The 15,311-nt window shown below is 40.9% G+C and overlaps 1 long non-coding RNA gene across 1 annotated transcript; it reads right to left on the minus strand.

The window, feature by feature from the left end:
- Nucleotides 1-4,405: 4,405 nt before the first annotated feature.
- Nucleotides 4,406-9,055, minus strand: LOC118143855 (uncharacterized). The gene is made up of 4 exons (XR_004728349.3): nucleotides 8,587-9,055; nucleotides 7,563-7,635; nucleotides 5,725-5,915; nucleotides 4,406-5,179 (listed from the first exon to the last, which is right to left on the minus strand). It is a non-coding gene; the product is annotated as an uncharacterized LOC118143855 (long non-coding RNA).
- Nucleotides 9,056-15,311: the final 6,256 nt, after the last annotated feature.

Here is a 15,311-nt window from a genome sequence, read left to right on the forward strand (position 1 = left end):
ACCCTGGGATCCTGAAGAATTGGGCTCTAGGCACCAGCTTAACTATTCGCTGTATTAACTACTTTGTGTAAGACCCAATTTCCCCAACCTCGGTTTTCTCATCTGGTAAAACTGGCCATTGTAATACCACTCTTATTTACTTTGGGGGAATATCACAAGAGGTGAAAAAATAAAAGATATGAAAGGCTTTTAAAACATGTAATCATTATGCACATATGAGATACTATTAGAGTAAATAAATTTAAAATTGTCCAAGAAATCTACTGGTTTTCCTGGATACGCACATAAATAACACGGCCTTAGTTTGAGTCTCCATGTGTTCATTCTCCTTTCCCTTCCCCAATCACACTTAGCACCTCATAGATGTGTGGGAGGCCACGACAGAGCTTTCTCAAATCATTTTTCTCTCTATTCAGCAGATTCCCAAAATACCAGGCAAAAAGATTCAGTAAATTTTCTTAAAGCATCTACTTGAAGCCCCTCCCATTCTGTGCTTGGCACAGGAATCTGAGATGTGGTACTGAAAAGGCTTTTTGGGGCCAGAAAGACTGATCTTGGAGCAGACAGAACGAGGGGGTACATTTATCCTCCTAAAAGGTAAATGAAATTGTCAAAGGCATGTAATGGATTGGCAAAATTTTAAATGGAAACTGTGTGTTTTCAGAAACGCACTAACTTGTGATCATTCATTGCAGAGGGAAATTAAACTCAAGTGAGGAAAAGGAAAATCTAGCCTGTGAAAAACACATAAACGCAAAGCAAGGAGCATTGAGAATCTGGGAGACCAACTGGTACAATTAAGTACCATGTAAAGATTTCCAATTTTTTTTGTAGTAAATTATTTATTTAGCTCCTCCATACCATCAATATATTTTACAAGTTTAATACCCAAATTATAGCCGGCCCACCCATTTATGGCCCCATAAATGAGCCCTGACTTACCAATGTGAATTCTTGTTCCTAGCAGTGTCAGATTTAGATTGGATTTGGATCTATTGCTTTTATCCTTATCAGACACTTCGAGGCTGATATTTTATTGCTATATTTAAAATGGAAAGTGCTTTAAAATAGACTTGGGAGGAAGCATAACTGATTCCTGCCCCGATATGTCATTTCCTGACTTAACATCCTACTATGACCTAGGATAAAGGGTTGGAAGTCCGCACAAAATACTTCTCCATCGAATATTTCCCCCCACACAGAGAATTTTCTTGGAAGAAAGTGAGTGATTATAAAAAGAATGACTTTAATCTTAAGTAAGAGTAGCTGAGGCTTTCAGTAGTAAAACTGACAGGCAATTTCCATGCCTATATACTTTGTAAGTCAAATGAATAATAAAGAATATAAATGAAACACATCTCACCATTTCTTAAGTTTTAAAGTGTATATGGAGCTAAATTGTCAAGCCTTGTTTCTCAAGGTTTGGATTTTGCAAAATACATAGAACAAACCAATAAATTAACAATAGAAGAGAAGACTAACAAATCAAACCTGGGAAACAGCTTCCACTTATGTTATAAACAGTATTATAGCCCTAAGATTGGTAAATCCCACAGAGTTATAAATACAAAAACAAATGTAAGATATGATCAATGACACCCAAAATTATAATAATATCTGATTGTGGTTTTTAGACCTTGAAAAAAAAGTCACCAAAATATTTTTTAACCTTTTTACATTAGCTTTTTGTTTACGTTCACATTATTACTTTTTTAGATTTTTGTAAAAGATTGTTTAATGGACTATAAAATAACGAACTTCCACCTGGTGTTCATAGGAACCAGCCAAGCTCCATGGAAGGAACGGAGGGAAGGGAAGAGCTCAGCCCTCACACTCGCCCTGGGAACAGAAGCCAAGGGCAGGCCACTCCTTGGGACTCACTGTTCTCATATGCAAAACGGGCTTATCGCCCAGAAATATACCAGGGGCGGGAGTGCTCTTCAAAAGCATGGTGTTTGGTGTATTAGTCTGTTTCCAGGCTGCTATTAAAGATATACACGAGACTGGGCAATTTACAAAAGAAAGAGGTTTAATTGGACTTACAGTTCTGTGTGGCTGAGAAAGCCTCATAATCGTAGCAGAAGGCATGGGGAACTTGTGCAGGGGAACTCCTCTTTTTAAAATCGTCAGATCTCGTGAGACTTATTCACTATCACGAGAATATCACAGGAAAGACTTGCCCCTATGATTCAATTAACTCCAACTGGTAATTGAATACAAAACACGTGGGAATACAAGATCAGATTTGGGTGGAGACACAGCCAACCCGTATCATTTGATTTTAAGAGAAATTATTAAGAATGAAGGGCTGGGCACGGTGACTCACGCCTCTAATCCCAGCACTTTGGGAGGCCAAGGTAGGCGGATCACAAGGTCAGGCGTTTGAGAGCAGCCTGGCCAACACAGTGAAATCCCCTCTCTACTAAAAATACAAAAGTTAGTCGGGTGTGGTGGCGCCTGTAATCCCAGCTACTCAGGAGGCTGAAGCAGGAGAATTGCTTAAACCTGGGGGGTTGAGGCTGCAGTGAGCAGAGATGGCACCACTGCATTCCAGCCTGAGTGACAGAATGAGACTCCCTCTCAAAAAAGAAAAGAAAAGAAAGACACCTTATGAAGGTACTCAGAGTTGTTTTTTAAAATATAACCAGATCAGCTTTACAATTCCAGCCCCCGACCTCCTGCCTGACTCCAGCATCACACCTGCACACTTTCCCCTAGGCCAGCTATAGAATTCGTGGGGCCCAGTGCAAAGTAAAAATATGGGGCCCTTTTTTTAAAAAGCAGGGGAAACACTGTTAAAGATACTAAATAATAAAGGTTTTTTCTTTCTTCCCCAGTCTCTTGAGTTGTCCTAGTGTGTTCTTATTGGCTATGTGATGTTGTGTTAAAGAAAAATTTTAGGGCTGGGCACAGTGGCTCATGTCTGTAATCCCAGCACTCCAGGAGGCCGAGGTGGGTGAATCACCTGAGGTCAGGAGTTCAAGACCAGCCTGGCCAACATGGTAAAACTGCGTCTCTACTAAAAATACAAATAATTAGCCAGGCGTGGTGGTGGGCGCCCATAATCCCAGCTACTCGGGAAGCTGAGGCAGTAGAATCACTTTAATCTGGGAAGAGGAGGTTGCAGTGAGCCGAGATAGCACCATTTCACTCCAGCCTGGGGGACAAGAGCAAAACTTCATCTCAAGAAAAAAAAGAAAGAAAGAAAAAATTTAAATTAAAATTATTAGCATGAATTTTACTATTCATTTTTATATTGTTCAACATCAATTATAAATGCAAATATAGGAACATTTAACTTGTATGCAGAATCGCCAAAATTGCACCATTCACATTTCATACTTCATATATGCATATGTATCCTGTTCTCTACAGAACAGTGAAAACTCTGCGCAAAACTATCTCAGCTAGTCTTTCGCTGCTTGGTAAGTGCATATTCTGCCAACCCTCTAGCTTTGGCTTACTGGTGAGTAAGGGGGGGTCTGAAAGGAAAGCAAACTATGATTTGCCCTATCTTTCCCTTTCCTTTTATGTCATTTTCCAGCATAAGTGGTGACTATTACAGGGAAACAACATGAATAAGAAAGGATGTCATAGGGTTCCTTGGTCATTTGTGTTTCTCAGAATTCCACTACTTCTTCCTGCATTTGAAGCATATTCTGGAAAGCAAGTTTCCTCATGGTCTCGTAGGGCTTTCTGCTGCCTGGCTCACTCAGTTGTAGGCATCACACACTTCCCTTTTTTCACACCTGCTCTTTTTGAGTCTTGTTAAATTCTCACGCATTGTGGAACCACTGAAATTTTGTGCTCATGAAGCATCATGGGTTCTTTATGCAAATGAGGTGGTAAGGAACAGCAAACATGAACATCGCATGTGTCCCCTCTGCCCATGCATGTGCTCTGAGTCCCATCAGACTTCATGTACAGACACAAGTTCCAAAACTAGATTCTTAAGAATTTCAAGAGGGTGGCATCTGAGTCCTAAACCGAGTGTGGGCCTTCTGAGCACAGGCTGCACAGGTCGCACACCCATGAAACTCTGCCTTCCACCAAACCCCTACCTGGAGGGATGCCCAGTGAGGGAGTTGGTCATGAACCTCCAATAAGCTTTTCTGTATTCAGATACTTCTTTTTTTTGAGATGAAGTCTCGCTCTCGGCTCACTGCAACATCTGCCTCCCAAGTTCAAGCGATTCTCCTGCATCAGCCTCCCAAGTAGCTGGGATTACAGGCTCCTGCCACCATGCCTGGCTAATTTTTGTATTTTTAGTAGAAATGGGGTTTCACCATATTAGCCAGGCTGGTGTCGAACTCCTGACCTCAGGTGATCCAGCTGCCTCGGCCTCCCAAAGTGCTGGGATTACAGGCATTGAGCCACCACGCCCAGCCCAGATACTCATCTGCACTGTCTTGGCCTTGCTTAGGGAACTCCCTATAGATGGCCATTTCCCTCCTCTTCTCTTTTCCTTTCTTCCATTTCTTCCTCTTCCTCTCCTCTCCCTCTTGCCCAACACACAGCCATTCCTAACATGCACCAGTTACTTCTAGATTTTAAGGAAATGCAAAATAATTCCTCCAATTCAAGAGCAGGAAAACAGACTACATTCCCATTTGCTTGGACTGTCCCCCTTTTCTCTTAAAACCGTATTATGCTCCATGCAGTAGAACAAATTTCAGTAAACACTCACTCTTGCCCAATTTTAAAAACTAGATGGCAAAGAATAGAGTTTTATTTATTGTATTATCTGGACCTAATTTTAGTAGGGGAGGTAAGTGACTTTTTAAAAAATCATGGGTTGGCAATTTTTAAATGTGTATACATAAAGCTACTTTATGTGAATAAAGAAAGGGCCTGCCTAAAATAAGTCACAGATTTTGAATAAAACTCATGCATTTTTATATGCAATGCAACTTGCTACTTAACTTTAGAGGGGAAAAAATGACTAGGCTCTAGAATAAGGAAACGGAGTGAGATGATTAGGATTGCTTAAATGGATCTTGAAACAGACAGATATTTGGAAATTTTTTCACTTACTGAAAAATGATGCCTGTGGGGAAAAGGATTTTTCCATTTTTTGTTATTTTCCCCATTTTCTCTTTCTCTTCCCAGATAGCATTCCTAGAGTTCCCAGGTGTGGAAAATACTTAATGAAGAAACAAGCCTCTCAGATCTCAGTTTCCTAAAAAAAAAAAAAGAGAGAAAGAGGGAGAGAGAGAGAAACAAGCCGTCAGAGCTGCTTAGTCCACAATTTTTTTCTCATTTTGCATGTGTCTAGAAATATTAATATTTTCACTTCGACTGTGAGATTGGTAACTCTCCCAATCAGGAGAGGGAATGGGTGATCTCCTCTGTTGCTTTTTGAAGCCTCAGAATGGCATCCTAACAGAGCACACCAACCACACCACCCTCCGAGATTTAAGATTAAGCATCACAGGTCCAGGCTCCCATAGATTTAAGCACCAACCATCCAGTGAGTGAATAAAAGACTCCACATCCTTTTCCAAGAGTCCAGCTTTCTTCAGCACTTAACAAGTTCAATATGTTGGATGGAGCACAAGGGCGTCCTTCTGCAGAGGTTAGGAAACTCGCAGGCCATGCTTTACTGCATTGATAACTCAGTGGCAGCCAAGAGCACATTCCTCACTTTGTTCATAATCCTCATTAATTAGCCCTTGAATGTGGCCAAATTCCAACTAAAATCATTTTCTTCAGGCTTACTTATACCTTTCCTGGAACTCTAAATGGACATCATTCTTCCTCCTGGGCTGAGCTGCAAGGCAGCCTTCCTGGAGCTGGGCCACAGCCTGTTGTGGTCTGAAGGTGGTTGTACCTCAGGCAGAAGGACGCAGGAGGTCCCAACAGGTAGTGATTTAATAATCACGGGGCCGCAGGTGCCTGCTCTCTTCCTTCACATCCTGTGGGAGGTGAATACCTGGGAGTAAAAGCAGCTCCTCAAGATATAACACATGTCCAGAATAGACAAGTCCACAGAGACAGAAAGTAAATTCATGGTTGCCAGGAAATGGGGAAAGGGGCAAACAGGGGTAACTACTCAGTGGGTTATGGGGTGTTCTCTTGTGGTAATAACAGAGTTTTGAAACTAGAGAGAGGTGGTCTCTGCACTACATTTTGAATGCACTGAATGCCACCGAATTGTACACTTTAAAATAGTTATGTGACTTTCACCTCAATTTTTTACAAAAAGTAAAACACTACTTTCACAGATTTCATTCAGCCTTAATTCGATAGTCAATTCTTTGATGAGACAGAGTTTCAATGATACATTTTGAGAGAAAATTCATACCACCAAATTAGTCTATAAGAAGAGAGTTGAACAATTAGCCAATGAGTCTGTGTAATGTTCAAGGTGAAAGGGTGGCCTTTCTTACTTACCTGAATAAAGTTCTTCTCATCTTCCCTAAGTGAAGACTGCCAGTCTGTCTCTCTTTAAATGAGGCTATATTCTCACACAGTGAGAGCCACATACATTAGGATGGAGATGTCAGAATTAGTAGCATCATGGTGTGCGGTGAAACTCCTTGGTCACCGCTGCTGTGTGAATGGCTTTTGCGGTTGAGGGGACACCCCTATTGACTGGAATGACAGGGTCCAGTATGGGATGCCCACTGCTCCAACCTCCCCAATGACTGACCCATTTGCTTTGTCCAACTCAAAAGGATCATGCACCAGACATGAGCGATCCCCTCCATCCCTTCAGTGTGAGGCAGGCTCACTAGACCCACAGTGCTGCACTTTTAATGCAGGTGCTGCACGAAGCAGTAATTAAAGAAACGCAGAAGTCACACATGCCAGACCATTACACAATCCAGCCTTGACATGGGCTTAAATATACCTATTTAGGAATGTTCCACCCTGTCAAATGCATGCAACACAGAACTGCTAGGGTATGAGCTAATTGATTTCATCAATGTTTCTAGTATTTTCCAAAATTCTATTTTTAAAAAAACCCAAAGCATGTCTATGTTTTAAAAATGTATATTTAGCTTGAGTCCTTCATCACACCAATTGTAACAGTTGAACAACCCTGCCTGACTCAGTGACCCAACTGCATGAGATTATGAATCTCCACAAACCCTTATTTACTAACTCATGACTGCCCAGCTGCTATTTCCATTCTAAGTCTTAGCTTTGTCTAGTATATAATTAGTGCTGAATTTTTGGTTTGTTTTCTAGAAAAATACATAGCATACAATAAAATTTAGAAAACCTGCCAGCACTGTTTGTAATATCATAGAAACAAAGAACCAAAGAAACTATAGAGAGTTTATTTTCCAAATGCCTCATTTTAGAAGTGAGGTCCCAAGAGGTTGAGTTTCCAGAGTTCCACGGTGTGTTATTTATGGTGTCAGAGTAGAACCCAGCTCTCTGATACCACTGGATCATTGGTTGGAATCTACCACTTTGACCCTTTTCACTTAAGAAGCTCCAAAGCCAAAGAAGAATGCAATTTCCATGTTATATAAATGAAATAAACCATGACATTACTTTATAAAATTATTTTTTCATACAGGGTATAATGAAGAAACAAAACAAAACAGTACCTTAGAAAGCTGCGTCACGTCTCACACATGCCTCTGCCCTGGAAATAGGCAAACCCAGCAGGCTTGGTGAAACCTTAAAACAAACCAGGCCAATTCTGAGGTCTAGACAGGCCCCAGACAGAGTTTCCCGAAGCTTTGAAATGTGACTTTAGAACTAGGTCATTTAGAAGCAATTTAACTCAGAAACCAAACTGACATTCAGGACATTTATTTTGAAAACATTTTTAAAGCATCTACTCACCCCTTTAAAATACAATTTTGTGTTTTACTTGGGGCACACCAACTGGATCTGTAATGATTATGGTTCAGATTCACTAAATCTACGTAAGTTCTACACTCAGCAATTCACAACCTCCTTCCTAGATGCTTCTACCCAGCATCCAGAAGAAATCTGCTTTGTTAAAAAAATTCCAAAAATTGTGTTTTTTACATTGCTTTTGCAGCAATAGAGTGTTATACTTTTAGGCAATGTTTGCATGTTCCAGAGGGCTGGAAGTAAACAAACAAACAAAATAAGACTATATCTTGTGTTCAAGGCAGCCAAATTATTCATCTATCCCACAGCATCATTAATGCAGAACTTGTCTTGCAATTAGTATGTACTTAAAATGTTCCTTGTTAGTGAAAAAATGAGTGCTGCCCAGATACGTCTGTTCACAGGTACATAGACTGGGACATAACCTTCTTTTCTATAAAGCAACCAGGAGCCACCATTACAAAGATGCCAGCAATCTTATCACATTCTAAGTGCTGCACTTAAATCAACTGGAATTCCCAGTGTGTAAAGCAACTGTTTCTATTTCAGACTCATTTTTCTTTGTGGACCCTGCTTTACATCAGGACAATTTTTCCTTTCTAATGAATGACAGTGTTGGATTTGAAAGTTTGGCGAAAGGTATCTGAGACTCAGAACATGCTCCTAATGTCATAATGAGGGTGAATATATGGTTCTTAACGTTTAGATCTCAAGAAAGCACAATTATGCTCTCAACAACATGTGACTATGAGACTTATTGTTAACTACCTTAAAATATAACTCTAGGAAATAGCGTCAGGCTTCAACAGGCTCTGCAACCTCTGGGTTTCTTCTTTTAATCCTTATTAGTCATTTTAATTTAGCTTTTTAAAAGTCTTCTTCCAATTGCCCTTTGGGAACAATAAAGTGGCAATTAGGTATGACAAAAGCATGGAATAGACACAATTACTTATTGCCATAGTAAAAGAAAAAAGATGAGTCTATGAACCTATCAAGCCAATCTGCAAAATGGAATGGGTTGCTGGACCTTATGAAAATGTATCCAAATATTTGCAGAATATATTTTTGGCTACCTCCCTACAGAGATTTTAAACCGTTTTCTTTTATCAGAGAATTTACTACCATTACATTTATATTAATTTAATGACTTTGATCAGGCAATCATCATTTATTTGCCGAAATTACCAGTCCCTTAGTACTTCATCAGCAAAGGGAAATATTTCATAGACCATGAGGCAAAGCCTCTAATTACTAGTAGAGTATAATTTAAAGTAACTTCAACAGGTATTGTAATTTTGACCAATTGAGTTACTAATTTGGAGAATCAATTATCTCCTGGACCCTTTTAATTTCCTGTCTCATTTAATTAGCAGTGACTATCCAATTACACATCTGGCATAGTGGTAATATTTGCATCTGCAAATCTTCAGCCAATCATCCAACTGAACCTTGTTGTCAGGTAAGAATTATATGGGTTTGAAGATGATAAATTTATGCATCAAATCATTTTAACAATTTGTACCAAATTAGTCATAGATTTTTCCCTTCATGTATCCTTTCTTCATCATTCATCTTAAAATTACAATTTTTAAAGTAATCTTCTTCACATAATTCATCTGGTTTTTCTCTTTCCCTCTGACCCTAATCAAAAGACTCTCAATTTCAAAAAAAAAAAAAATCAAAGGGATGGCAAAAACCAAAAAATTAAATAATATCATCCAAGCCTGCAAGATGAAACTAGTACAATCACGTACTGTTAGTTGCAATGTAAATTATGCAAACCTTTGGAAAGCAACAGAGTTATATGAGTAATGTCCATGCACTTTGATTTAGTAATGCCACTTCTAGAGTTTTGTCTAGAGTAAATAATTCTATATTCCAAAGATGTTCTCTCCAATGCTGACTTTCACAGTAGCAAACAGCAACAAAAACACAGATAAAACCTGAAACCAAAAATCTCTGTAGAGAAATACTTAAATCAGCTATGTCAATAAAATAAAATGTCATGTAACTGTTCAACATGGAAATTGCTGACTATGCAGAAGTATGGGAAAAGTCTATGACAGTGAATGGAATGAGCAAACTACATGTACAATGAGACAATTGCAACCATTTAAAGATGATGTCCTTGTTCCTTAATACAAGGAAGTCCAGGAAGTGCTATGATCTCTTATGGCAAAGCTGAAGTGCTTTGGGGCCTTAGAAGGAGCCATTACATCCATCTGGGAGACTGTGGGGATGGTGCGTGAAACAGGTATTTGAGGGTTCCAGAAGGTAGAGAAGGGGTTAGTGTGTGGGGAAAGGTTCCATACCAAGGGAAGATGTGCCATATTCAAGAACCACCAAGGGCTTGATTTGGCTGGATTGTAGGGTATACACACAGGAAAGGTGACAGGGAGAGGCCAGCTTCTTACTGTTGAGGGCAAAGTTTTAATTGTTTTTTCTGGAAGCAATGAGAGAAGCTGTTTTAGAGTACAGAAGGGCCACATGCTCCAAGCCAAATGAGAATAGGAGGAGCTAAGCTTGAATCCTGTGGCAGTCACATGGTAACTTTTTGACCTTCAACAAGTCACTGAAGCACTGAGTCCTGGTTTCCTCATCTGTACAATGGTAGTAATACCTACTTCCTAGGTGACTGTGAGAATTAAAGGTAGTGTATATAAAGTACCTGGCACCTAACAGATAGCACATAAGCTGTACTTTTTGGTGTTATTAATAAGGGTAATCTGATGTTGGGAAATAGGGCAGATGAGGGCAAGGAGAAGACGGTGGTGCGGTGAGAATCACTGCAGGCACTTACTCTGCTCGACCACACATAAAGAAACCAAGTCTGAAGAAAGGGGAGGCTGGCAAATGGAAACAATGCAGACTAAGAATCACTGTGGAGGAAGAATCCACAGGGCCGGGACAGGTGGAACCCAGTTTGCTGAGGTATGAGGCTTACATAGTTAGGGTGCTTTCTCTCTTTTTTTTTTTTTTGAGGAGTCTTGCTCCTGTTGCCCAGGCTGGAGTGCAGTGGCACAGCCTAGGCTCTCCACAACCTCCACCTCTTAGGTGCAAGCGATCCTCCTGCCTCAACCTCCCGAGTAGCTGGAACTACAGGCACGCACCATCATGCCTGGCTAATTTTTGTATTTTTAGTAGAGACAGGGTTTCACTATGTGGACCAGGCTGGTCTCGAACTCCTGACCTCATGATCTGCCTGCCTTGGCTTCCCAGAGTGTTAGGATTACAGACGTCAGCCACCGCACCCATCTTGGGGACCCTCTTCAAAGAAAGAGTTTTTTTTTTTTTAGACAGGATCTCAGTCTGTCATCCAGGCTGGAGTGCTGTGGTATGATCATAGCTCACTGCAAACTCTGCCTCTCAGGCTCAAGCCATCCTCCCACCTCAACCTCTTGGGTAACTTGGGACTACAGATGCACACCACCACACTTGGCTAATTTTTAAAAGGTTTTTTTTTTATACTAAAGACAAGGTCTCACTGTGTTACCCAGACTGGTCCTCAATTCCTGGCCTCAAACAATCCTCTGGCCATGGCCTCCCAAAGTGCTGGGATTAAAGGCATGATCTACCACATGAGCCTAGGATTGTTTCCAAATTGAAGAATTCTTACTGTTAAGTTTCTTTTCCATGCAACTTCTTGGAGATGTGCTCACTAATTACAGTCCTCCTACAGGTTTGTGCCCTGCAAACACAGGATGATAAATTCTATTTTGAATTATTCTCCTTTGAAAAAGTATAGTACATTCATGATTGTGTAAATTGCATTTTAGGGTATGTTTCTGATAGGACAGACCTGGTATGTTGACCAGGTACCAATGAGAGGTGAATCCTCTGCTTCCAATTTTACATGCCTGAAAACGGGAAAACTTTCTACTGACTGATCCACACATGCACATCTCACTCCTCGTTCACACCTGCACAGCATGATACACTTCTAGCCTTGTTTCTTTGTGGCATGATGCCACATAAGTGAGCACATGGGTGTAGGAGTGTACTGGAAGCCATCCTCTACACTGGAACAACTAACATTAATCAAATATAAACAGAAGTGCCTTCAAAACACATAAATACAGCCCATTAAACCCAAATAAATGCATCCTCAAATTCAATTCAAACTTAGCCCAGTCTCCAAACTGGCATTTGACAAGAAGGGAAGTGTGGCAGAGGAAAAGTTGGAGTCAGAAGAGACATCAGCTAAAATATAGTTTCCAAATTGTACAAAACCTACGGCCTTGTGAACACACCCACAGCCTCCCCTGCCTGACCTCCCCACCCCACCCTACTGCCAGAACCCCAGAAAAGACCAATGCGTATGAGGGGCTCCACAGTTTAAGCTTCATCTGCTTCTTGGTAATTCTGTCTCTTAGCAATGATTGGCCATGGTAACTGGACAGAGAAACAGGAAGTCAGGTTTTGAACCCCAGTAAGGGAGGATATTACGGCACCATTAGGCAAGAAAGAAGATCAAGATGAAAGGAACAGATTTAGTCTTGTTGTAGAATGTAGAGAAGAATAGAATAGCCAGTCTTATCTTAAATATGGTGAGTTGAAGATACCTGTAGGACTTCCCACAGAGATGTCAAACAGGCAAAATCGCTGGAAGGCGTCTGTGTGGGATTCTCTGGTTGACTGAAACTCTCCCTCTAAGTTCTCAACCTGCATCTGCAATGTCTGTTTCTTGACCGTTTCTCTAATTCTGACTTTGCCATTCCATTTTACCGAAATAAAATGTACTCGTACTGATCATTTTTGAACAAAACCCCTGAAGTCGGAGATTGCAGTGGTCAGAGTGCAGGTAAGAACGTGACATAAAGCTTCAGTAAAATTGCACAGTCCTGCTTTCTATTCTCTGTCTTAAATAATTCACAGTGCCTTCAGTGTTTTAAAAGGGTCCTATGACACAGAACCAGCAGGAATCTCCATTTACTGTTCTCTTTCTGCCAATTCTCCTATCTTGGGATAAAAATAAAAGAGATGATAGATAGTTCACTTATTATCTTGGTGTTCATTTAGACTATTTTGTCTGCAGTGCAAACAGAGTAATCAGAGGATGAATCAACAATGAGAACCATTGTGGCTACTGTACGCGACTGTAAATTCATGCTCATTGAGGCTGACGTTGCTTGGCAGACTATTTTTCACGTATATTACCTTTGCTATCTATTTGTGTCCTCCTCAGTTGATAGTTAATGCATCTTCTGTTATTGTTCCATGTAGCAATTGTGGTTATCTGGTAACAATACAATGATGTAAGAAATTAAATATTAATAGGCAATTTATAAAAAGGCTGAAATTTCACATTCCAATAGATAAAATTGAAAAATGGAATGTGTAAAAGGCTATAAGAATTGGAAGGCTGTTTCTCACTGAATGTGTAAATCAGAAGCTCTCTGGATCCTTTTGCCTTGTCCAAGGATTAAGAGAAGTTAAAAGCCACAATGTCTCCAACTAAAACTGGGTGACATCCACTGTCATGAAAAGAAAAACATAAGACAATTTTTGTTTTGCCCTTTTGGGAAAAACACTCAAATAACTGAACTGATTTCAACTAACAAGACAGAATAAATTTGGGTGAAAAACAAAAAAGATCTGCACCAACTCTGAACCAATCATTTACAGCACTTGATGATGCTTATTTTTAAATGTTTTCTCTTCCTTTCAGGTTGCATTTCTGAGGGAGGCATGTATCTCATGCTAGTTCTCAAATTCATCTGGGTCATATCAGCAGTTACATAACAATGGGAGCAATCTATTGCCACAAAATTCTAGCCCAACTAGAGTTAAGTTTCTCATCTCCCCGCAAAGCCTATTGTCATAGAGTTGACTTTCATTCAGCCAGAGCACTGAGTGGGCCTCCTGTGTGCCAGCCACAGGCTGGACAGGGTGATGAGGGCCAACCTGAGGTGGTAGGGAGAAAGGAATGGATGATAAATGTTCCAGTTACTTTTGCCCCAGAATTTAGTGGCTTAAAATAATAACCATCATTTTATCATATCTCATTACTTCTGTAGTCAGGAATTTGGGGACTGCTCAGCTAGGAGGTCTTTCCAGGCAGGGTCCATCATAGCAGCAGTCAAATGATGCTTGGAGCCAGGTAGTCAGTCAGCAGAGGGAGGAGCAGCCGGGAGCTGGCCAAGTGTCTCTCTCTTCCTGTAGTCCCGGGGCCTCTCTGTGTGGTTCTAGTGTGCTAGTTTGGGCTTCTCTACAACATGGAAGCCTCGTGGCTCCAAGCCACAAGTGTTCTAAGGAACAAGGTGGAAGTTAAATGGCCTTTTTTGGGTTAGTCTCAGAAGTTACATGGTTTCACTTTCACCAAATTCTGTTAGCCAGAACACTCCTAGAAGTCTAGTTTCCAAGGGAAGAAATACAGACCCATCTGTCAATAAGAGAAGCGTTAAAGAATTTGTGGATATATTTTAAAACCAGCGCAGTAAGGAATTAGAATTGACAGGTTTAGTGATTGATTAGATGTGGGGAGTGGAGGACACAGAGTGGAAGATGACCCAAAACTGGTGACCTGGGCCAGTGGAAGTGTAACTAACCAAGGTATGGAACTCAGGAGGAAGAACAGGTTTGATGAGGACGAGGTAGGTTCAGGACATGTCTAAGCAAAGGCGACCAGCAGGGCAGTTAGAAAGTGACGTCTGGACCCAGGGAGAAAGTCGGGAGACTGAAAGCTTCGAGTCACTGCTGTGTCGGGAAGCCTAGGCTTGACTCTCAGGGAGAGTGTGTCCATCAAGAAAAGAAGTCTGTAGAGCAAGGAAATTAAATTTTGAGTTTATTTGAGTATCTGCAACCCCTCCATAGACTGTATCTACCACAAGCAGATGTAAATGTGACTGACTCCACAGGGCATGTCCTTGCTAGTGAGTGGATATTGAGTAGGACTGGCAGCTGGGGGCCATCGTGAAGGTGGTAGGAAAAGACTGGACCAGGGCTCAGGGATCCCAAGGTCACGGTCACGTGCCTTCCCCACCACACCTCCTCCCTGCTATGTGCTTCTTTGTCACAGACACTCCAAGACTGCATTCAATTCCCACGGATCAGCTGCCTCATCTCCAACCCTCGGTTTCCTTTAATTTTGTGAGTTTTCTCCAGCTCAGGCATAAGCTACCGTCCTTCCCCGCCCTCCTGCCCCCATTTATCTCCTTTGCTCTTCGATTCTAAATTCCTGGGCTTTCCCCACCCCTGCTTATCTCCCTTCTCCTGTGCTAAGGTCTGGATTGAGTCTGATTCTCCATTCTGCGCATTTGACAGATGGAAACAGACCACTTGTCTGTACTGTATAGCATTTCCTAAGCCATCGCTATAGGCTTGCACTATCATTTTAAATTCAAATATCCACTTCTACCCCCTAAAAAAGTAAAGAGGAGCTCTTCTAGATTCCTTTTTACTTTTATTACTCTCTTCTCAAATATTTGGGACTGAATCACTTGGACTCCAATTGAATTTGATTTTTCCAGATTTTCATCAAATCACTTGATATT

This window comes from Callithrix jacchus, chromosome 11, assembly GCF_049354715.1.
Source record: "Callithrix jacchus isolate 240 chromosome 11, calJac240_pri, whole genome shotgun sequence".
In the NCBI taxonomy this organism is placed as follows: Eukaryota; Metazoa; Chordata; class Mammalia; order Primates; family Cebidae; genus Callithrix; species Callithrix jacchus.